Source organism: Cottoperca gobio, chromosome 4, assembly GCF_900634415.1.
Source record: "Cottoperca gobio chromosome 4, fCotGob3.1, whole genome shotgun sequence".
Classification (NCBI taxonomy): domain Eukaryota; kingdom Metazoa; phylum Chordata; class Actinopteri; order Perciformes; family Bovichtidae; genus Cottoperca; species Cottoperca gobio.
Genome location: NC_041358.1, coordinates 13,032,525 through 13,056,161, shown reverse-complemented (window position 1 = coordinate 13,056,161; position 23,637 = coordinate 13,032,525).

Genomic DNA, 23,637 nt, shown 5'->3' with positions numbered 1-23,637 from the left:
TTGTTTAATCAGATATATAGACATATACATAAAAAGTAACATCCCTGAGCTCCGTCAGGACGGCCTGTCCCACCAGTCTGCACTTGGGGTTAACAAACTGCAACAGTTCAGTGAGTTTATTCGTTCTTTTGTAACACATGTAGCAAAAGTAGCTCCTAATTGCATCATGTTATTCATTTGAATAAGGTATATATGTGGCTGTAATTAACAATATAATTTTTTGGGGGGTTATGATTTGGTTAGTTTTGATCACGGCGCAAGAAAAAAGGAAAAATCCACAATTCTTGAGGATTATGTGAAATTGACAGTTATCTTTAACACACTATTCTTTCTTTACAACTTGTTCATTAAATGCAACCATTTATAATCATGTATTCAAAACCATACCAAAAACATGCAGTTTCTGATTTAAAATAAGAACATATTACATTGCACAGACATATTACAGGAGCAGACTGATGAAAAGTGCTTCATTTAGATCGACATGATCGAATTGGAAAAGTTTAAAAAGATGGTTTGGGTTCTAGTGTGAAATCCAAGTAGTATGAAGTCTAAAAAGATGAGAAAAAACAGATGCATCGAAGCTTTTCAAATGCCACTGGGGAAAAAAGAAACACTGACATTCCCACTCGTCCTGCCACACTTACCTTGAGCTTATTAGCCTATAAAATCATCATATTTGGTCCCTCTGTATTTGTTTGATTACATTTTCCTCCATGCCACTGAGAATATGTGAGATGTTATGTTACACCCTATTGATTACCTGTGTTAATTAAAATTTTAATTAAAGTTTTTTATGGTCTGCGTTTCACTTGTGATAATAGTACAGAGAGAGGAGACCCTCGCCTTCATAAATCTTATCTTTATTTGCGGCGGCCGGCCATCAACAAATACAACTGTGTACATAAAATTTTACTAACATTGATTCTGAAAATATTAATATTACTTTAATCAGTGGAGATGCATTATTCAATTTAGAACCGCAAAGCATAAAATCCTGGTGCTATAACTCAGTTAATGAACAGGAAAAGTCCATTACAAACCTATCAGTAGACGCATCATCTGGTCCACATAAGCGCCTGTGATAGAAGTGAAATCATTTACTTTAAGCTGCACAGAAGACTCCTTTAATAACAGCATGCGATGTATTGTGAAACCAATATGAGCTCAGATAAATGGCAGATTTTTTCCTGTGTCTTACGAATACAGAGGACATTATAAAAACAATTCAAATTTCATTTCTGCCTTGTGTATCTATCACGCAGATCACCGTGTATCTATCCATGGGCATCATTTAACATGAAAAACACCCAGCGTCAGTAGATGTACGTTTATGTGAAGGATTAAGTGCAGCAGACAAATCGATGTGCCTTTCTTTCCTTTAAATATTCGCCTTCTGTACTCTAATGGAGCTAATTCTGCCGCAACGTAATTGGTTGATATAATAAATGAATAAGCATTTACTGCATACAATTTGTTGGACAAACTGTTTCTTCAGATTCTGATGCAGCCATGTTTCCTACTACTATTTTATCACTATCGCAACACTGAAAATGTGTGTCTGAAGTCTAATTGTGTTTATTGAATGTTCATGGAAAAAATAGCATGGGAGTGTGTTTACTTTATATTATTCGTAACACAGTTACTTTGATTCCAAGAAGCCTGTTAAAGGAGGAAATTGCCACAAAACCGGAAATTAAATGACAAGTGAGAAGAAGAGAAGAAATTTGATGACAGAGACGCATAATTGAGTGAGTAGTAAAAGCAAGGGACAGACAGACAAGGCTCTGTACTGGCTCATCTGTACCCAGCAGTGTGTGTTAATTACAGGAATGTGAGTTTTAAATGAAGTGCTGAGTAGCGTGGAGCGGTAATGAACAGAGATTGGCCTGGCACTGGGTAATATGCTGGAGGCCTTATGGTATTTATGACCCAGGGGGCCTCTGCTTTATCCCTGTCCTCCTGAATTTCACCCAATCCAAAAACATTACTCTCTTTCATTACATATTTTTCAATCTCTCAAACTAACCCTTTCTTTATCCTTCTCTAAACAGTAAATACAAACGGGAATTCTTAAATTGACCAAGATGCCGAGACCTCACTTTGTCAGTCTATGAACATGTCCAACTGGTAACCAATAACCAAAATATCAGCTCTATCAGTGCAAATATTGTTCTCTTCTCATCTTTTCTCCTCCTGTTGCAGCGTTACCAAATAAATACCACCAACTAAAGGTAAAGAAGCTTTATAACACTTGGATTACTCCACATGGTCTGGGAGATCATTTAGGGAAGATTTTCAAATTCAGTGCTTTAAATAATCAGTTGACTTGTTTTGGAGGATGCTGAGATGGAGCTGTGTTGCATGGCAATCTCGCTGAGTTCTTCATCATAGAAAAAAAGAAAGCAAAATGACAGAATTCGGTTCAGCTTCCCATGCAAATCCACTGGTTTCCAGAATCTTTTCAAATAAATCAAAAGTTCCCCCGAACTTTGCCCGCAGACAGTGGAAGTGTCTAAACCCACCTTCGGCCTCTTCTTGGCTGGAAGATTTATTGTTTTTTTCTTGAATTACAAAAATTGAAATACACCTTAGAAGGCTCGGTTGTGCAATAGGTGGAATTCAGTGATTGCTTTTGTCAAAATGCTCAACTCCCTAGACTCAACTTAACAGTTTGTGCTTAAAGATTGCCAAGTCATTTGCATCTGTATTAACTATGAGTTGAGGTGGAGTACAATGGGCATGAAAAGTATAACTTTTCCTTGTGTATGGGTGTATGTGTGTATATGCATGCATAAAGTATATGTATGTTTCTATTTATATATATATACATACATATATACGTGTGTGTGTGTGTGTGTGTGTGTGTGTGTGTGTGTGTGTGTGTGTGTGTGTGTGTGTGTGTGTGTGTGTGTGTGTATACATATGGTTCTAATGTCTCTCTATAAAAGGTATAGATATCTACATGTTTTCCATAAAGATATTGTAAAAAAAAAAAGATCCCCAATCTTTCTTATTCTGTAAAAAGCAAAACAGTCTCTTACTTTCAGATATATTTATTTGTTTTAAGACAAGAAGATTCTGGCAGCCAATACAGATTTAGAAATGTTATTGAGACAGATGATTTTGCCGTTCATCCCCCTCAGTTTAACCCCCCACAAACATCACCATGCTGTTCTCTTCCAGGTCAGGCTGTGAAAAGAGCCATCCCATTGGGAACGTCTTCCCAATGGGACAGCACCACGGGGACATCAGTGTCCCCCTGCCAACCTCCCTCCCACACAGGCCTGACTGATGTGCCCCGGCATTGTTTTCCAGGAGGATCATCAGGATCATTGAGTGGCGTGTTGTTTTAAGGGCTAAGCTCTAACCGAATGGTTCCATTGTGTGAGCCTTTCTGCCCTCGGCTGCTAACAGCCCAGGGGCAGTGCTAAACAAGATGGACTCATTTACAGGCTCTATGACGAGCTCAGTGGTGTTGGGCTAAAACAAGTCTTTGAATGGTTTGTTACTCAGTTACAGAACATCTTCAGTTCAAAATTCTCATGTTCGAGCCCCAGGCCCATTTTATTAAGTGATGTCTTTTCCCTCCATTCAAGTGATAATATTCTTAAAATAATTTTATTGTTTATTTATTTTAGTGAAAGCTGGTTTTAAAGTACCACACTTTCCACTAATCATGTCACAACAGTGTTGCCTGTGTTTGAAGTCCCTTGTCCCGACCCCCCCCACCCCCCCCCACCCAAACAAACAAGCAAGCTTGTTGTTATTGTAGCTAATGTACCAGAATCTAACACAGTGCGTAAAAGACTGTTGCGTACATACAATGTTGTACATAAATAGTAGAACTTATATACTTTTGTCATATTGACGCTGTACTTTAACACATTTGATTAAACAATGATGATGCGGTTAAAGGCCATGTCACACATATCCGTATGACAGAAACGTTTGCCAGCGCATACGAAATATCAGCAATAGGTTGATATAAATTAAGGGTAAGTTGTGATCGTTTGAAGGACGCAGATGTTACGCCGAACACGCCAGACATACGGCCCTGTCACACATTTCCGTATGGCAGAAACATGCCGGCGTATATGAAAAGTAGCTCAAAATGTGTCAGAGTCCAAATACGTCCAACTTTTCCACAGCGGTGTTGTAGCTGACGTATACATAACGTATCACTTACCTATTTAAAACGTGTCAGAGCGTCTGGACAACGGAGCTGGAAAAGTGCCATCTGGTTCACGTCATGCTGATGCTGGAGAACGGCTAGAATGCTGAACGCTAGCTGTACTGTAGAAACACGTTTAATAAGTTACTCCGTCGTCAGGCATAATATTAACATAGGGTAGGAATAGGGTATCCACTCTTTATCAATAAACTGGCTGTAGGGTTCACCGTCGGCCGACGTAGCCTATATCTAACGTTCCTCTAACGTATTCACGTAGGTATTCACGTAGGTATTTACGTACTATATTTACGTAGGTAAATATTCAACTACATATTCCGTATTCAGTTATGTCTAACGTCACGTAACGTCTGCATAACTTAAAGACACACGTCGGGTACGTCTGGTAATTTTGAACATGTTCAAAACATCACCCCAGCGTAACACAGCGAACTCTTAACAAATACTACTTATACCTTACCTTATATCAACGTAAACCAGCGTGTTGCCAATATTTTGTATACGCCATATTTTTGTATATCTTATGCATTCGTTGGGCATTCGTCTGATACATTTTGTATAAGTAAGTGATGCGCTATCAATAGGTTAGACATGCGTATCTGTATATGTTCACTTTTCCGATCCGATGAAAAGTTGGACGTATTTGGACTCTGACAAATTTTCGTATGCGCCGGCATACGCTTCTGTCATTCGGATATGTGTGACAGGGGCTTTAAGTGCTGACAGTGCAATTTATTTATACATACTTTCCCTAAAATGTATTTTAGAAATTTAAATCAACTTTATTACATCATCATATTTTATATTTTTTTGAAAATCCTTTGCAGGCAACGCTTTTCTAAAGTCTACATCCTCAAGACATTAGCAATCTTCCCTGGTGACATTCAGCCAGGCCGATAGTGCTCCCATCTTCACCTATTGTCTTTTTCTATCATGCTGCATTGGGCACTATTTCTAAAAAGGGGCCAGACTGTTCACCGAATATGATCACCCTCAAACCCACTTAAAGATAGTTCAGCACTTATAAACTTCTATATATTTAGACATGCGTACTCAATTCTTATACGTATACATATTTAGACCCACATCTTCAAGACTGAAATAGAAAACATTTTCAAATGCGTTATGTCACAGAAGTAAGGAAATCAAAGATGGACACTTTGCTCCATCCAGTACATGGAACAAATGATGTAGTAAGGATACAATAAAACTATCAAAAAGCTACATAGTGGCTCCCACAAATTCAACAGAAGCACAGGAACACACATACACTCACAAACTGGGACAAAAATGCACACGCAGTCTCATATATGGGGACACATATCATAAATTCTCACTCAGACACGTACACTTTACATGAACTGTGTCTGATCAGCAAATCTTCTAGAGGTGAGTATTGACAGGTTTTGTTATTCATAGCATATTCAAGCTATTATATTTTCTCCTCTGCTGCCATAATGTTGCCAGTGTTGCGGAACACATTGGTAGCTATCATTCGCCGGCTCTTTTTAAAAAACGTCTTGAGGCGTGACATTATTACCCATGAGCCATAAGGAGCCTATTCAATGACCAAACAGGGCTGGTTGTTCCTTTTATGGCTGCCACGCTCTCAGTGAGCGCCAAGGTTCAAAAGGGCATGGCCTCTCTGCCCTCTCAACACACAGAGACCATCTTTTTATACCGCCTTTAATCGAAACAGCGTGTACTACATCACAGTTATGCTTTGGGCAAATTAAGGTCACTATATTGATTTCATATTTGTCATTATACGGCAGGCACTCGTATGCTCACAAATCGTCCTGTTTGCATCGTCCCTGTAGACGTGTATCCCCCATCCTGTAGTATATCATCCTTCATAGAGCCATATTTGTGCAGGAAGTGCATTGTATCTTCCTTTGTTTTGGTGTAGCAGAGCTTTTTCGGCTTGGGAGGGAGTCGCTTTTCGAGGCTTCGTCCTTCCCAGGAGTCACTTAGTGCCATAAAGGAATCCAGTCGGGCGAGTGCTTTAAACATAGATTTGTTGTCTAGCATTTGTCAAAGGTCAACAGCAAACAAGCTCTTCGGTGGCCATTTAACTCTGTTACTGAACTTGTTCTTTTTCTTGCAGCGATTTGTGATTAGGAAATATCTCTAACCGTTCTCGACTACTTGGCTCAAAAACAGGTGATTCATAACAGGGCTAAAAGGTCACGTCAAGTGGCATGTTAGTATTTCACTTAAACTTTGATTAAAGATTTTTGCAAAAGGCGGGAAAACGACTTAATATCAGTGTGGTCCTCCCTCTTCTACCTCTGTGCCAAGGTTTCTATATTTCCTGCAGAAATCAATAAGGTGGGAACTGAAGAAACTATTGCTGCACTATCTCTGGGTGCAGCGCTCATTCATTCATCTTCAGCCTCTCTAATGGATCATGGGAGCTCGCAGGAGCATACAAAAACAGACGGAGCTCTCTTTACCCTGCCCGCTTCTCCTTCTCAGGCTCTCCATAACAACACATATTACCAGAGCCGGTTTCACAGACAAATAAATCAAAATGGTTTTGATTGAATGTACAAATCCTAGTAAAACTATTTTATAAGAAAAAATGTTTTTCAGAGAAAACAGAAAACCTCAACATCAGATGGCCAAGTTTTAGATTATACTAATTATATTTGTTTCATGCACGCTGGTACAGTTGACAGTGCAGTAGATACAATCTAATTAGGAAGAGTAACACGTTTATTTCAGGTTTGGGAAATACCCTGTTGCATGCTGTTTTTTAAAATACTGTGTGAAGCCCCTGGCAGAGATGGAAGGGACAGTATATTGAGGATATAATCAGTAAATTATATCTGTGCAGAATTGAATGGACTCGTTTGATAAGAAAAATAAATTGATGTGATAACCCCACCCCCCCCCTCTCCCCCCCTTTTCTGAATTTCTTGGCAAAGTTGTACCGTCCCGAAAGCTGCGTTAAAAGATTTTAGGCTATTATGTGTTTGTCCAAAGATAAAATACAATGTGCTATCGGCTGCATAAGAAACGTTTAGAAGCCTCACCTTCAGACTACTGTATCCCACAGTGGAGCCTGCCATGTTTAACAGTGTGATATATTTCACTGGTTAGAGGACTCATGTAATGGCAGCAATAAGGAGGCACTTAAAGGTCCTTAAGAGCAGCTGCCTGTCAGCACAGACCGAAAAACACACACAAGACATGTAGCACACAGTAACATTTACACTTCCTGTCATTTGGAAGCATTGTATCACACGCTCAGTAGTGTGAGAACAACACATACGCACATGCACAAACGCTTGAATACATGCATCAAAAATAATTGCAGTACTCTAAGCCTCTATCAAATGCTGAATTATTCTGCATGTATTGTACATATTGAACACATGCAAGTTCTCACATTTGTCATGTCGAATTCAAAACACAAAGGTCCGACCCCTGAGGCCTGGATAGGCTAAGTAGACCCTGTGGCCCTCTCAGTAGTAATAGAGCAATAGAAAAGAAGGGGGGTATTAACCAGATAGTCTCTCTTTCTTTCTCTCTCGCTTTCCCTCTCGTTGCTGCTACTGTAGCTGACCGCCGAAAACAAATGCCCACCCCCCGCGGTGGGGGGTGTTACAGGACAATTTGTTAGCCCCCTGTTTATTAACTGTAATATGAATGTAACTATACGCACACTCAGGGGAGTTGGGCGCCAGCCACAATTACCGCTGACCCCAGTGTAATGGGAAACAAATTTGTATGAATATCGCCGGCCATTCGTCTTTATTTACACGTGGTAATGAGGTAGTGTGTTAAAACACAGCGAGCCTCTTCTGGAGGGAGGCTCGACTGGGCCTTCAGGCAGGCAGACATAGGCAGGAGAAAGAATAGGAAGACGGGGAGTCAGAAAGACAGACAGGCCAGAAGGACAATTAAACAGGCAGACAAGAAAATAGAGGGTAAAGCTAAACAATCCAATGGCAATTGTATGAAGGTACAAATAACACAGATAAACTGGTGAAGACTAGGGCTTGGCATGGAGGAGGCAAGAAAGCAGGAATAGAAGTAAATATAAGTCAAAAAGAGAGACAAACCTTGAGCTAATGGTGCACAAGCTACAAAAAAAGAAAATCTTTCACAAATCACACATTTCTAAACAATAGAAATACAGAATCTTGAATTAAAATTTTGCAATACTGTGAAATTGTAAATACCCAGTGATTTATATTGAATTGTACATTGAGCTGATAGCATAGTCTGAAATGGATCAATCGTTCAGCAGCCTCACTGCCTCCTATTGATCCCACACCAGGAGATGGATGTGTTCTCCAAACCTGCAAACCGAGTCTGGAGCACTCTATTCTCAAGCTACATGTATTTATCCCTATTATATTACTTTTTTGATATTCCTGATCCTTAAAAAAATCTTAAATTAAATTTCTTCACAGTCCTTTGTGTACTCACTAGGCTTCATGATCAATGCAAATGAAAAATATTAAAACTTTTGTCATTCTTGGCCTTATAGGAAAAGAATAACACAAATCTCTCTCACAATTTCCATCAATCTGATTTGAATAATGATGTAACGTTTGTCAAATTGCATACTAATATCTATCATAAATTATCTTTCATTCAACAATCTTCTTGTCATAGATTATATGTAATGAGCTAAATCAAGGCGTCGGATTTAAAAAAGTAAACATTTAGGAAAATATTTCTATTTTGATAGTTTGTTTCCCTTAAAACAATTTCAACGCCACCTTGTTATCATAAAAGAGCCGCAAACCACCAAGGAATAAAATCCTCCTCATAAACATGAAGCCCTTTGTGAGTGTGTCCCTGTAAATATATATCCTCCTCTCTCTGCACGCCTCACTGCTTTCTGAATAAGCGTCACTAAAGCAGCTTTCAAGAGGACATGTTCCTGTCAAAGATGCTAAACCATGCAAGTCGGAGCTCGGGTTCTCTGCATGAGTCCCCCTAAATGAGATGTCCGTGGGGATAATAGGACGGCCTGCTTGCAAGCTAGCGCTCTGTGTGGCTCTTTTCATGCCAATTAGGCTCTATGATATAGTCACAGCAGATGCACCGCCAGATCCAGGATACCCATCTGATCATCGGCCTGGTCACACAACATGGGGGGAGAAGGAAGAATTCTTTGCACAATACACAAATAGTTTGATTGTGTCACAACAGACTGAAGAATAGTTGAATAAGAGGGTAAATAACTTGTTAGAACATGCAATGATCACATGCTAACATTTACAAATATGAACTCAGAAATGAACAATTCTTACCTACACACATACATTTCAATGTTTTAATATTAAAGATGGTATCACTCAAGCCAGGTAACATTCAAATGCTGCCTATAAATAAGTTCATAGGTTGTTGGAGATGCAGGGTTTCAGATTTTAATCCTTGCCCCTTACATCGCTCTAGCTCCCTCTACTGTCTCCCCTACCTGCCCTCTAGGTGTTCAATGTGTCACTGAGAACATTAACCCACAGACAAAAAAGGAAAATGGCCTGTAATGCTCCTAATGAAGTGTGACAAGCGCACAGAGCCTACCCTGCTGACACAGAGGGCCCCCAAAATTGGATTAGTGATTAACCATGTTGTCCCGCATTGAATCAAATCACTGTGGCGACACAAAAATGCTCGATGCCTAGTCTGCCGGCCTGCCCTGCTGGGAAGGGATGCCCCAGGAAGAGAGAGAGGAGGGTGAAAAGCAGAGAGGTGGGAGAGAAAGCGGGTGAGACAGAGACTGAGAGACACAAGGGAAAGGATTGAACGAAAGAAGGGAGAGCAGCAAGGTAGGGGGGGGGGGACTGTCCCCGGGGCTCATAGCAGTGCCATGTCTGGAGGCCCCACTGTGCAGTGAAATGAGAAAGGCTCCGTGCACCTGAGCAAGCCCAGGAGAGGCCTGAGGCGGTGGGAGAGCCTGATCTGGATCCTCCCCTCCTCCATCCTCCTCCACGCTGCTCCTGACATATATCTTGCGGTGAGACAAGAGCGCCAGTGCAAATCAAATCCACCACCTATAAATTACCCCTTTCATTCTCCCTTTAGCTCTCTCTCTCTCTCTCTCTCTCTCTCTCTATCTCTCTCTCTCTCTCTCTCTTTACCATCTCCCTCCCCAATCCCCCTTTTTTTGTCTGTTGCCCCTGCATCTCCCTCCCTCCTCTCCTCCCTGCCCGGCTCCCCTCAACATGCGGCTTCTCATTGCAATATAAACCTGGCTGTCAGAGGGGCAGTTGCGATGTGGCAAACTTGCCATTGTAACCGACAGCTTGACAAATGCAGAGGGGTGGCAGAGCGTTGTGGTCCACACACTATACCTCCTCCCTGCTACCTTCAGTGCATTGAGGAGAGGAGAGCAGGTGATGCAAGGCTAGGAGAAGGAAAGGAGGAATGAAAGGAGAGTAGATAGAGGAAAGGGGTGGTGGGGGCAGAGATAGAGAGAGTGACTTTCAGAGGGATAATGAGCCTTTGAACGATGGCTGAAATGTTGCCGTCAACCTGCCCTTCTGCTGCTGGGTAATTAGGTAATCAGTAAAGGCCTAATTATGGGATCAGGGTGCAGGGAAACAATTAGCAGAAAGTATTGCCACATAAAACGGAAATTTACGTTCTGCCAAAGCATGTTTAATTCCTGGATGTGTGTGTGCCGTCCTTCCTAAATAACCACATAAAAAGGACATTTCCCTAGCCTCCTACCTGCCAAGTGAAAAGGTTAATTTTTATGACCCAGTCGGCATTTGTGAATAAATATAGGAAATGTGTGGGTATATGATGAAATTGAGTTTTGAAAATAATTGTGGAATTTTCTATTTAAATGCATATCATTATTGAGTTAAATATATTTGTGTGTGTGTGTGTGTGTGTGTGTGTGTGTGTGTGTGTAGGACAATCATGGGTTTGTACTGTGCAAATAGATGTATTGTTAAGTAGCCTCATTGGTTTGGTAAGTGATTGCAATTAAATTGTGTTGCAGGGCCCCCCTCTGACACAGCAGCCCTGTGTGTGCTAGAATTTGGTTAAAGGATGGAGGCTTTGCAAAGACAGAAGGCAGGGAAAGAAAATGTGGAAAAAAAGGATCACTCAATGCACTCAACAATGCACTGGCAGCCCATACAAACATAAAAAGGGAGAGGAAGAAAGAGAGAGCGCAAGAGAGAAAATTGAGCTTAACAGCCTGATTCTTAACTATTATTTATCCATTATGGGGGGAATGGAGCCGGGGCGCTGTGCGGGAGAGGATTAGAGAAGATTTGTGGGCTTTACAAGGCCCTGTCCTCCCATCCGCATCGCTCCAGCTCCCAGGGGCTCCGCAGCCAGCGCCGGCTCAGCTTGTCTGATCATTTATCCATAATTAGAAAATTAATATTTTAGATGGCGCTATGATGAACCCATTATGGTGATGGGCCCCGATATCAATTATAACTTCAATTTCAATTTCACTTACAGCCACGGCAGCAAAATGGCTCCGGGTGGCGGAGTCGAGTGATGGGCTCGGTGCCACGGAGCATGACGAATACAGATCACTGCACATTAGGATGAGCAATTATTTGAACATGTATAAAAACTATTTACAAGCAATGTAATTGACCAGGGTCAGGGGGAGATGCGGGAAAAATGGACAGGTTGACAAATTTTTGTTCATACCAACAGAAAAAAGAGGGATTTATTAATTTCTTTGAGGCTGTAATTGAATTTTTGAGAGGAGTTTCTTGTTAAGTCTCTCCTGTGGTCCAGGGCTCATCTCCTACTATGACCTTACATACATCTAACACAAAAGACTGTTTCACCACCCCCACCCCAATCCACACACACAGATAGCCTTCACATGGGGGGGGGGGGCAGCCAAAACAAAACAACAAAAAAACAAGGTGAGACGGAATTGTAGTACAGAGAGGAGGACGGGGGAAAGAATAAAAGAGAAAGATGTGTAATCTTCCATGCTGTCTTAGATATAATGTGAATCCAAAGTCCTGTTTAAGTGAACGGTGCTGCAGCTGACATGTCTACTGCTAAATGTAAAATTAATATAAACCAAATCTTAATTCCACAAATGAATAAATAATAAGAATGAGAAAAAACACATTTCCTCTGTTTATTTTTCTTTGTCTCGTGTGTTTTTACTCACAAAAAAATAATTAGGTAGCCAGACATAAAATATTTGTATTTACAACCTTTGGCCTATCAGTAAACATATTATTGATTATTTCTTATTAGCTATTCATTTGAAATACATAATTAAATTCTTTTATGAATTATTGATTATCTTGTCAACAATTCTACTTTTTCTGCACGCGTTTATCCATCACCTCACAATAGTTATCCTACATTATCACGGGACAAATATATATCTATATATATATTATACTAATTATTCACTTCATGTGCTTTATGTATACAAATATTTGTGTGTGTTTTCGCCATCCAGCGCTCCTTCTAATGTTGCAGCATAAAGCAAAATTATAATCCATCATCCAGCCCCATCCGACCATAGCAGAGAGGGGATATTACTATCTCACCGCTTCTCCAACAAGGTTAGATGAATCCCCGTAACAGCCCTAATCATACACACACTTCATCACTGAGGCTAAACCACTGCACGTTAATTATGTAGACATCACTCAAAATACACTGCTACACCGGGCTCTGCGCCTCGGAGAGCTCATTTGTCAGCTGTGTGTGTCTCTGGCACGGAAAACAAAAGGTCAACCGGGTGGACATGATTTCAGATAGCCTGCGTGTTCCCTTAGCAGTCCTTTAGGCAATTTGTTTTGTCTCCCGCCTCTGATGAAAAACAGTGTTTAACATAGGTAACATACTCATGGATATTTTGGTGTTACATAATTACATTTATTTTATTTTTTATTGTATTTTCAAAAATAATTATAATAGTTATAATAAACTATAAAAATATCTTGTTCCTGCTGACAATAACATTTCTCATTTACATTCCCTTCAAATTGTCACCTGCTTTGCACATACACCATAGTAAAAAAAATAAAATAGATAATTTTGTAATTTTTCTCAAAAAAGCCACATTTTCTCCATTAACACATTCATTTAAATTTAAGATTTTCAATGTTTATTTCACTCAAGGCCTAGAGAATAACACAGGCTGAACAGCAACATACATTATGTCCATGTCCTGCCTCTAGGTCCCGACCCAGACTTGAACCCCCCTCCTCTGCCCTATAGGCTTGGCCCATGTATGCCTGCTCGACGCCGTGTTTTCCTCATGTCAGTTTAATTGTTCACTGTCAGGGGCAGAGCAGCGGATAACAAGCTTAGCAAATGATGTCTGCTGTTGCTACACATTGATTAATATTTTACATGTTATTATCCTCTGTCCATTACCACAGCAAATTAAACTATAAATCACCCCCTCTGCTGGTGTCACCGGATCATAAATTGTCTCTCCCCTAGCCGCACGCCGCGCCGTGCCATGCCGTGCAAGGTCTTCTCTTTGGTGAGACAACAAAGTGGGGAAAGTGCCTGTGTTCTTTAGCCTGAGTTATGGACTAGTCACGGTCACCATATACATCAGAGCCATGAAAAATGAGGAGTTTGTTCTGCTATAAAACAAAAAGAAAAGCGAGCACCCTAGTGTTAAAAGTTTGTACCTGCGAGAGTCCTAAGTAGTTCTATGAAGTAGGAAACGTGCAAAGGTGGAGGTCTAAATATTAATTACATTTTGTTATATATTGTACAACATGTTTTAAACTCAAAAGTAGCATTTGTTTTATTTTTATTTTTTCATAAAAAAAAAAAAAACATAACGTACAAAAATGTGCAGTCAAATTTTAGTCAAATTTATTCCCAATATGTTATAGCTGTTATAGCTTTATTTGCATTGGTTTGTATTACCAGTCTGCCAAATCCGCTGCAGATAAACACTTTTGCAGACAGAGGTGCTGCTGCTGGTGTTAAATGGAAATTCAGATGGAGCTGTAGATAAATATTTTTTCCCTGACTGTTTAGACCCATTTTTCCCTGGATATCATCTAAGATATCAGATGACCTTTCCTGCCTTGTCATTTTTTTTCTCATTTTCCCCACGCCGTTGGGAGAGATGCAAAGGTGCTTTACCAGCAGCTGGAAATCAATTTATACAGTCCCGTGTTGCATGTAGGGAGAGATGGGACAGAGCGGGCTTGATATAATGACACGGCCAATTGCATTGTGTTGGGTTGCGGGGGTCAAGTGGGGTCTGAGTGTGCCACGGATGCAGGCTTTGTTCGTACGAGGGGCATTAGGCAGGAATTACACAGCGGGGTCAAATGACCCACACCCGAGGAGGGAGCCAGCACCTTGGGCCCCCCAGCCCCCTCATCATCAGGCTGGGGAGATGAGAGTGACACGGGATGACACTCGAGGAGGAGGGGGGTGGAGAAACACTCCCAGTAAACACTTCACCTACTGATAGGTGCCGTTGACCCTTCCTAAATCTCATCATCGTCGTCCCAACGCAGGGGGAGATGGCGTGGGATTTTCTATGACATTCCCTTCTATACCTCTTTCCCCCTTCCCATCACGACTCCCATCCGCGCTCTGTCTCTCCTTTACAGGCTCACTCATTTGTATACAGTCGCATACGCCTCAATTTATTTATCTATCTGTCTGGCGGATGTAGCGGATGTCCCTTGCTGAAGATGGCAATACTCACAGACTGATCCCCTCTAAGCCTGCTTAGCATCTCCCAGCAGATGCAGTCCCTCTGCGTCATTCAATGATTTATCAATTTACAATATTTGTTAAGGTGGCTTTGCTGTGACGTCCCAGTGGCTCAACAGGCTGAATGACAGCGCATGACATGATCCTGAGGCGATCCAAACACTACTAATATCCTCTGTGTCTCACCTGTCCTGTCAATCTCCCATATTTAGTTTAAAACACAGATAATATCGTAATGTATTATTGATATAACGAGATATTTTATGTAGTTTTAGACAGTGTGCTGTTCTGTGCTGACAGGGCTTTGATGTCGGGGAAGGTCCAGGATGTGAGAGTTGCCAGAGGGCCCTGACCCTCCGACGGTCCAATGGAGTGCATAGATCTGAGGTTAAGTCATCTGACCCGGCTGGCTGGTCAGTTGCCTGCTTTTCCCCATAATTACTGCTCAGACAACCCAACTTTTTCCCTTTTCCTGCTCTTAAATCTACAGCAATCCATCCTTCAGGCCCACCATAACCTCTTTCTCACAGGGCACTGACATAACCTGCACATATTGGTCTACCAGAATCCATCTGCCAGATTCAGCTTGATTCATCAAACAATGTAAACACATCTGTCGCAGGACTTTTTCGAAACACAATTCCCTCTTAACTCATCCAAATCTTCCTGTCGTTGTCTTGATGTTTAACATCCACATGTTTAAAACATCAACTACTTAGTACTGAAGAACGGAAATGTGTATAAAGAACACAGAAAACATCGAAGAGTAGCTGTCTGTGCTGTCACAGTAGTCTTCTAAATGGATGCTTTACGCAGATTTGTTTAGTTTTTTGTCATTCTGGTTATATTCAGTAGATGACAGAAAAACAAAAGAAATATGAAAAAGGGAGGAACAAGATTGCCGGCAAAAACATGACAAATGCTCAGAGTCAAATTTGAACTTGTGATTTAATGTTTGTGTGTGTTCAAGCAGGACAACACTGTCAATGCACCAAACTTATGCATTCAAGCCAGAGCAATCCAAATCCAAACAGCTTGTTCTCTCTCACTTGTTTATTCCGACATCAGACATGCATATGTAACTACTGCTGCCTGCCTGATCTTAAGTGGATGCAAAGCAACCTGGGTGGAGAGGAACAACTATGGACTGAAGGAGCTAGAAAAAGAGGAATAAATAAAAGAGAAAATAAGAGGACACAGCAGAAGAGGAAGAGATAAAAATGAATAAAGAGAAAGCAAGCAAAAGAGAAAGAAATGAAGTGAAAGAGAGAGAGAGAATGGCTGCTGTCAGCAGAGGCCCAGCACAGTGAAACACTAACTGTAGCGACAGGCTGATGAGTCAGTGTCTGTTTAAATGGCAGCTTGTCGGGCCTCCAGCTCGGAGGTGGGCTGCCGACCTGTCAGGGCCCTCGCCACATTAACCAGCTGACCCTATCATCCTTAACATTGCTCCGCCACCGAGCCGCCTGTCACTAACTCTGCCATTTGGCTTTCCAGAGATCTGCCAGAGAGGGCAGGCACAGCCACCTCTTAGTGTTGTTTATTGATTTCTGACCTGCCGCTTAATAGTTTTCCCAGTCCCCCTGAATGGCTTTTGTAAGCAATAGGGTTTGTACATCTCGCAGATCAATACCTTTTATATTTACAATAAAATTGAAACGGCTTCTCGGTGGGTCTCGCAGCACCTTGGCATTTGTCATCCTTCTTCAAGGGAAAACTATGTCATTATCTGAATTAAAACATTTATTTCTGATTAAGAGAGTGTCCTATCTCATTAATTTTCCCCTTTCCAATACGAGGGGAATGGAATCCTATTGATTTTTGTACTTTTTACACGTCTCCACTACAGGGAAGATAATTGAGAAGTTAGCCAGAATAAATGAAGTTTCTAGTCTAGCAGTGCAGCCAATACCTTGGAAATGTGAGGTGTTTTTGTGGGAGCAGGCCTTTAATTTTGTGCCAGCAGAAGACAGGGGGACTGAACAAATTGGATTAAGGATGGGGATGGGGGGGCCCCGGGGGTCTGAGGAGGCGGTGGGCGGGTGGCCGGGGGTGTACCAACACTACGTGTGTGTGTATGTGTGGAGGGGGAAAACTCGGCATTTCAGCAATCATAAGACTGCACCCCCCCTTTCAATTTTTTCACCACAAAGACGCCTCAGGATGCGCAGATTAAAGCATCTCAAGGCCAATAATGATAAGTTGCCTCCCCCTGCTTATTGTTGAGGAAGAATTGAAAGACCGTAATCAATGTTTGAACTAGACCTTTTAACACAGCGGGGCTCATTGATTAGGCATTATCAAATTAATGAGATTGAATTAAGTTGTTGCTGTTTTTTGTGTCTCGCTACAGGAGACCTTGTAGACAGAAAACGTTTTTATTTTACAATGAGAAAGGTTTTTTTTTTTTCAGATTTTCCAAAACATTTAGCAAATTGATTATCTGGAATATTTAAAATCATTTACCAATTTGCTAAATTAATAATAATAATAAAAAAAATGTTTTAATTCCTACATCAACATCAATATTACTAATTTACTTATATTAAATAGGATTAAACAAAAAATCCAAGCATGCATATAATTCATTATTTATTGTGAATGAATGTTCATACTGAGAGACGTAATCGTATTATCTGACAGGTCTAGACGCCCTTATGTGATAGTTTTTCTTCTGTTTATGATCTCATATTTCTATTTTGCTTCTTGTGACAAAGAGAAAGAGAGAAAAGTCACAGAGTTGAAATGTGGTTAAATGTTGTGGCATGGCCAGTGTGCAGATTTTGAGAAGGCAGGGCCGTGTGGTCAGCTCCAGTTTGCACAAGCCCAGCGCAGCTGATATGGGGGTCGTGAGAGGGGTGACTGAACACAGCAATTGGACCTCACAAACACTGAAAGAGGCCAGCACCGGCCTACCGCTGATGCTGCCCGATCTTGCTTCGGGGACTGAGAGAAAATGTTGTCGGACTCAGAGAGGGCATCGTCCATCATGGCCCCAGTCCGCCTGTCAGCTGGCTGATTGTGAGAGAAAAGAGAGAGTGAAAAGAGAGAGAGAGAGAGGGAGAGAAATAAGCCCTGGAGTCCACCAGGAAGGCAATTTTAAGAGAAACAGGAGGAAAAAAAGAAACAAGGAAAAGAGAAGAAGACAAGGAGAGTATAGCCTCTGCAGCCATCCACTGACTCACTGCCTGGCTTTCGGCCACAGGGCCCCTGAGTGGATACACTCCTCTACTCCATCCCTCCATTCTTCAACCAAATCTCTCCACTCCCTCTTCCCATCAAGAACCCATCCCTTTTCTCTCTCTATCACTACATCCCTCCATTCTTTGGCCCTCTGAAGCCTTATCTGTCTCACTCCCACTTCGTCCAATGATCCCTCCGTCCTTCCATCCCTCCTTCATGGACAGCTGAATGTGAGGCTGATAGGCCGTGGAGTGAGTGGGGCAGCTGCCAGCGCCCTGCAGCAGAACCATCTCTGACAGGCCACTAATTCAACTGACAGAAGAGAAACCTCAACCAAACACCTAGTCCAAAGAGAGGGGAAGAAAAGTTTAGAAAACAGGAAAATGAACTCAGAGAGACAGAGGTGCGTGGTTAAGATCTGGTAGAAAGCAGTTTCTTTAAGGGGAGAACAAGAAAGATGTGATGTCCAAGAAGGGAGTTTTAATTACAGCAACAAAGGAAAACTAAAAACTAAACTTAGCTTAAGTTTAGATAGGCGCGACTATCTTATAAGCTATCATTCACTTGTTAGCCCTATTACTTTAGCTGTCTAGTAAGCTGTCTTGTTATGGTGGAGAGTGCAGTAGGTCATGCAGCACAGAGATTTCACAGATGTTTTGTTCACAGAAAAACATATTTGAAACAGAAGGTGATAATTATTGGGTAGCCTCTCAGTAGTCCCCAAAATAACGGGCGCATAGGTTGTCTGTGCAAGCAGCTTATTACGAGCCTGCAATTTATTGTTGGGCAGCGACTAGTGGCCGTAGTAATTATGACGGGAACATAGGAGGAAGTCTGGTGACTTAGCATAAAAAGTGAGTCCACGTAGGCAGGAGATTGTGTGGATGGAGGGGTCAAACCAACACAGGACTTCAACTGCTGTTCGAGTCCCGCGTGAAAAGAGAAGAGTCAACATTGACTTATTTGAACTTAAGTATGTCAACTTATTTAACATACTTAAGTTAGGTCCCTTCCTTACGTAAGTAACGTTACGTTACAAACATACATACATTTTTGTTGCCTAAACATAACCAAGTAGTTTTGTTTCAGTACGCAACTTTAGCCACATGTGTAAAACTGCGAGCCTTTCACAACGTGCGCCTGTCGCTGGTACTCTCCAGCGGTCATGTATGTCATTGGCAAGTAACCAATTGACCAACTGTCGTTTAGGTACGAGTACGTGTTGCATTAACTGCACAACATCTACTGGACTGCTCATTGCTTTTCTCCTCGGCAGGAGAAATACCATAAAATAACTTGATCTCAATATACAAACATATGAATCAACACAAAATACAAAAGATTTGATACATTTATAAATCGTATTCTACAACGTCTCATAATGTATGCATCATGCAAAACATTGCTCAAGAGAAGCTGAAATAAGAAATAAAGGCAGAAATAGGACAAGCCTCCTCTGTAGTAGACCAGGCATTAAAAACCACCACACCACCTCTTTCCATTTGTTTATCTGTATAAACGTACTCATGGCCGGCCAGCAGCAGTGTTCAATGAACAGCTTAATTTGTGGATGCATTTCTATGCCTAGAGTAATCTAAGGAGGGATGCAGAAAGGTTGGATACATTCATCACAAACACAGGCTTAACATAAGTGAAAAATTACAGGATTCCCAATGACCTTCCAACCAATCAGGCCTGGTAATTACACTCATTCATTACGAAGGAAGGCAGAGATGGAAGAATACAGAGATGACCCTTCAGGACAACAAAAATGTTTATAGATGGGAACAAAGAGGAAAATGCTAATGGCTCTGCTATCTGGCTGGATGGCCCTGGGACAATGCAGAATAATAATTTCCCATCACAAGCCAACTATAACCTCCGCAGAATTTTACATAAGGCAGCCATTTTTACTGTGGCATAGGAAAACGTTATTATACTGTACACCAAAAATGTTATGTGTCACATTAATAGTATATTTCTAAAATTGAATATTCTGTATAAATATAGTGATAAGACAATATTTCAACATTTGATGTGTCCATGTAATTACAAGTCGGACCATACAATAGTTAACCAGTATCTGGTTATACAATATTGTTCTTAGTCTGAAGATTAAACAGGTGGGGTTAGTTCTAAGGTCTAAGGCTAACATAGTCTGATGTAGTGAAGGCAAAGTGACAGTTTATTCAGTGTCCAGTTGTCGTTACCTGATAGACAGCTGGGTGTCCTCAGTGGACAGCGATGAAGTGCGGTGTAATAATTGCATTTGATGTGTTGTATGCTTTATTAGCTTGTGATCACGTGTCGGCTCCAGTGCCTCGTCTTCTACATAATTTCACGTTACTTCTATTTACATGCAGCACCAGATTATCTTTTCCTTGTATTTTACCTAGCTAATAGCTAAAGCACCCACGGCGAGCTTATTTCCCATGCACTAACATCATGGAGATTCCTCGCTGACTTTAAATCGAATCACTATAACGCACAAATAGCACGTTGCTCTGGCACTGAACTTTTCGATTCATTCCATTTCCCAGACGATGGTATCTGACTGCTTTTCTCTGATTATGCAGATGATATTGCTTTTTCTTTCTTTGTCGATATGTGTTTAGGTGTCATTTGCAGTGGATGATGTTCTCATTGCTCAGTTTACCTCGCCCGTAATAAGATCACCTGTGGTATGAATACATTTTCCCACTCTGCTCGTATATTTGGATTTGCAGGGTAAATGAGTTTCTCTCAGCCTCGGAGAGAGCGAGAGAGACAGAAAGAGAGAGAACACATCAAGTGCGTTCTTAGATTCACTTTAAAGCTTGACACCTCGGCGCTCGGTCAGTAAATGGCTTTTCTACAGGAGGAGGTGGGAAAGGGGTTTGTGTGTGTGCGCTTGCATCAACATCTGTGGATATCTCTGTGCGAGTGTCTATGCAGCTACAAGACTGCACGTGTGTTTTCTTACGTTTGTGTGTGTCTTTTGTTGGTGTGTTTCCGGCAATGTGTGCGTGTGTGGCGGAAAAGCCGAATTTTACAGCCACATCTACATCCATATGCCCTCTTTGTATTCCACACTGCTATCTGAGAACAGGCCTCAGCTGTCATTATTCCCTGTCCATCCACAGAGAAGTTATAGTTGGCAAAAAACCCATCAGGTGGGCAGGACAACGGATAATTGAGGTGATGATCGGAGCTGTTCAAAGACAATTGATAGTGATGGAGACAGGGGAGCGGGGAGCTCAGCCGGCTGACCGAGCTCTCCGGGGGCTCGGGGAGCGCCAGACCAGAATGTGGAATAACACATAGACGTAGATACTGCTGCTGTTGTACTCCAAAGAATCTCCAGTTTTTGATTGATTACATTTTTACTGGAAATTAATCTAAAAACATTCAGCTTTCAACCAAATAAAAGGCTATTTCCTGCTTTACTCACAGAAAAAGGTTGCAGGTTTATTTCTTTGACAACAGCAGTACAATATGTGCTGGCCCCGAGACCACCCTGGGCTTTATTAATAGCCCAAATCCCCTTCGCCAAGCCTGCCTCAATCACACAGCAACATATTGAACTAGCAGAGAAAGACATGACCTGAACATCATATTTCCACCAGCTCCAATCCGAGTGACAAGTTGCCAAACTTCAAAATCTCCCAGAAAACCCAGTTAAGGCAAAGCAAGTTGTAAAGGCGTTTTTCATAAGCCGAGGGACAAGGGGGAACAAATGGAGGTTATTACTTTCCTCCATTCCAAATAGCCCCCTACTGTCTGGCTGAAATAGGCCTGGCAAAGAAATGTCTGTATATCTCACATCCATATCTGACATCATGCCTCTGGGTTTTTCTATTACCCACTGGCACATTTCTTTCCTTCTTTTTCCCCATTTTTCTTTTCCCACACGCAAATGTTATCACCTGAATGTCATCAATTGTCTACATATAAAATCAACCCATAATGTTAACACATCAGCGGATTGACTCGTTTCCGGAACATGTATCTTCAAAGTCCTTGGATGTCTTTGCTGAAAACTTTGGCTTCTGCCAGCAAACCTCTCCGGCGTGTTTCTGAAGAATGCCGGTTTTACCACCTCACTTGCATGCAGGTGTTGTGTATCTTTGAATCGATGGGAGGTTCAAGTCCAAGTGTGCGGTATCAATAACTCCATCACACATATAGTGACACCTCACACGCAAAATAAGTCATAGACACACATGAACATGTGCACGTTACAGAGGCAGCGTATCAATAACCCTCTCATTCGTACGATGACGCACACACGCTGTCACACACGCGCTGTCACATAAGAGACACTGTATCAATAACTCAATATTTCAGGTGTCAGTCTTGTGTGGTGTGCCATGCCCTCTGAGTTCGGAGGGGGGGGCAGGTTGGCAGCAGAGGACAGGGAGGGACAGTCCCTGACAAGGCCGTCACACCTTTCAATATCTCTACTCTGCCTGTCATTAGCTTGTACGTGTGTGTGTGTGAACTCCTGGCTTGAGCTGGCACAGTCAGCAACTATCACTTCCCTTATTTTCCACCACACTCACTGACACACCTCGTTGTCTCAACATTCTGCAGACTTCACCTTAAAGCTGGCTGATCCGGGAGGGCGACCCACTCTATCTCCCCCTTGTGACTCCCCCTTCCTCCCGCCCCACAGCATGATCCTCCACCAGCTCCTGAGTATTGACCCAAGCTGTCACCCTGGCCGGCACCCCTGACCCCCCTCGGCGGCAGGGGATCCATGGCGAGGCCGATGGTTCAAATGATTTTCCTCCACCTCCCGCCATCCTGTTTTCCCAGTGAGCTGATTGCTAATGACAACATTAGAAAAGGGCATAATGGAGATTCCACAAACAATTTGCCCCTCAGATTTGCAAACCTAAATATCTGCGGAAGTTACAAAAGGGTGATGGATGATTGTTTTGTTTGTGTTTGCTCATACTGTAATGTTGAAACTGGGACGAGAAAATATTTAGTGCTTGGAGACTGTGGGCCTCTGTGGGCCTTTGGCTTGGAGCAGTTTGTTCATAAAAACATTGTGAATAATTGATAGAGTAATGAAATGACTGCATTCTTGTTCTTTCGTAATTAAAAACGGTGCTGATAGATCCTGGTGGTTTTAAGGAGCGGGCCGCAACGTCCTTGGTTTGAGTCCAGGCAGGGACTTTTGTTGCACCTCATCCCGCATCTCTCTCCCTTAATTTCCCCAAAAAAAGGCAAAACAGCCCGAAAATGCATAACATCAGAGCTGTGCTGATGTCAAACTGCTGTCGTGAGAAACTGTAGCACTGAAAGGGTCAATAAAATCTACCCAGAGAATAAAAAGGCTTGCTTTGAAACCTCATTTTTATGATAAAGGAAAATGCAGAGGTTGAAACAAGAGCCTGTCTGATAATAATAAAACAGTCCCCGCAGTCTTTTATCTTGCGCCTCGCGGATTAATGCTAATGTAGGTTTCTCACTCAGCGCAACCAAAAACATCCTGCCAAATATCCTAAAAGGATCCCCAGAGCAGCTCTGATGTTCCTCCATTACAGGCCTTATAATAGCTGCCTGAGATATATGTATTTATGTGGCAGGAAATAACATCAGAGTGA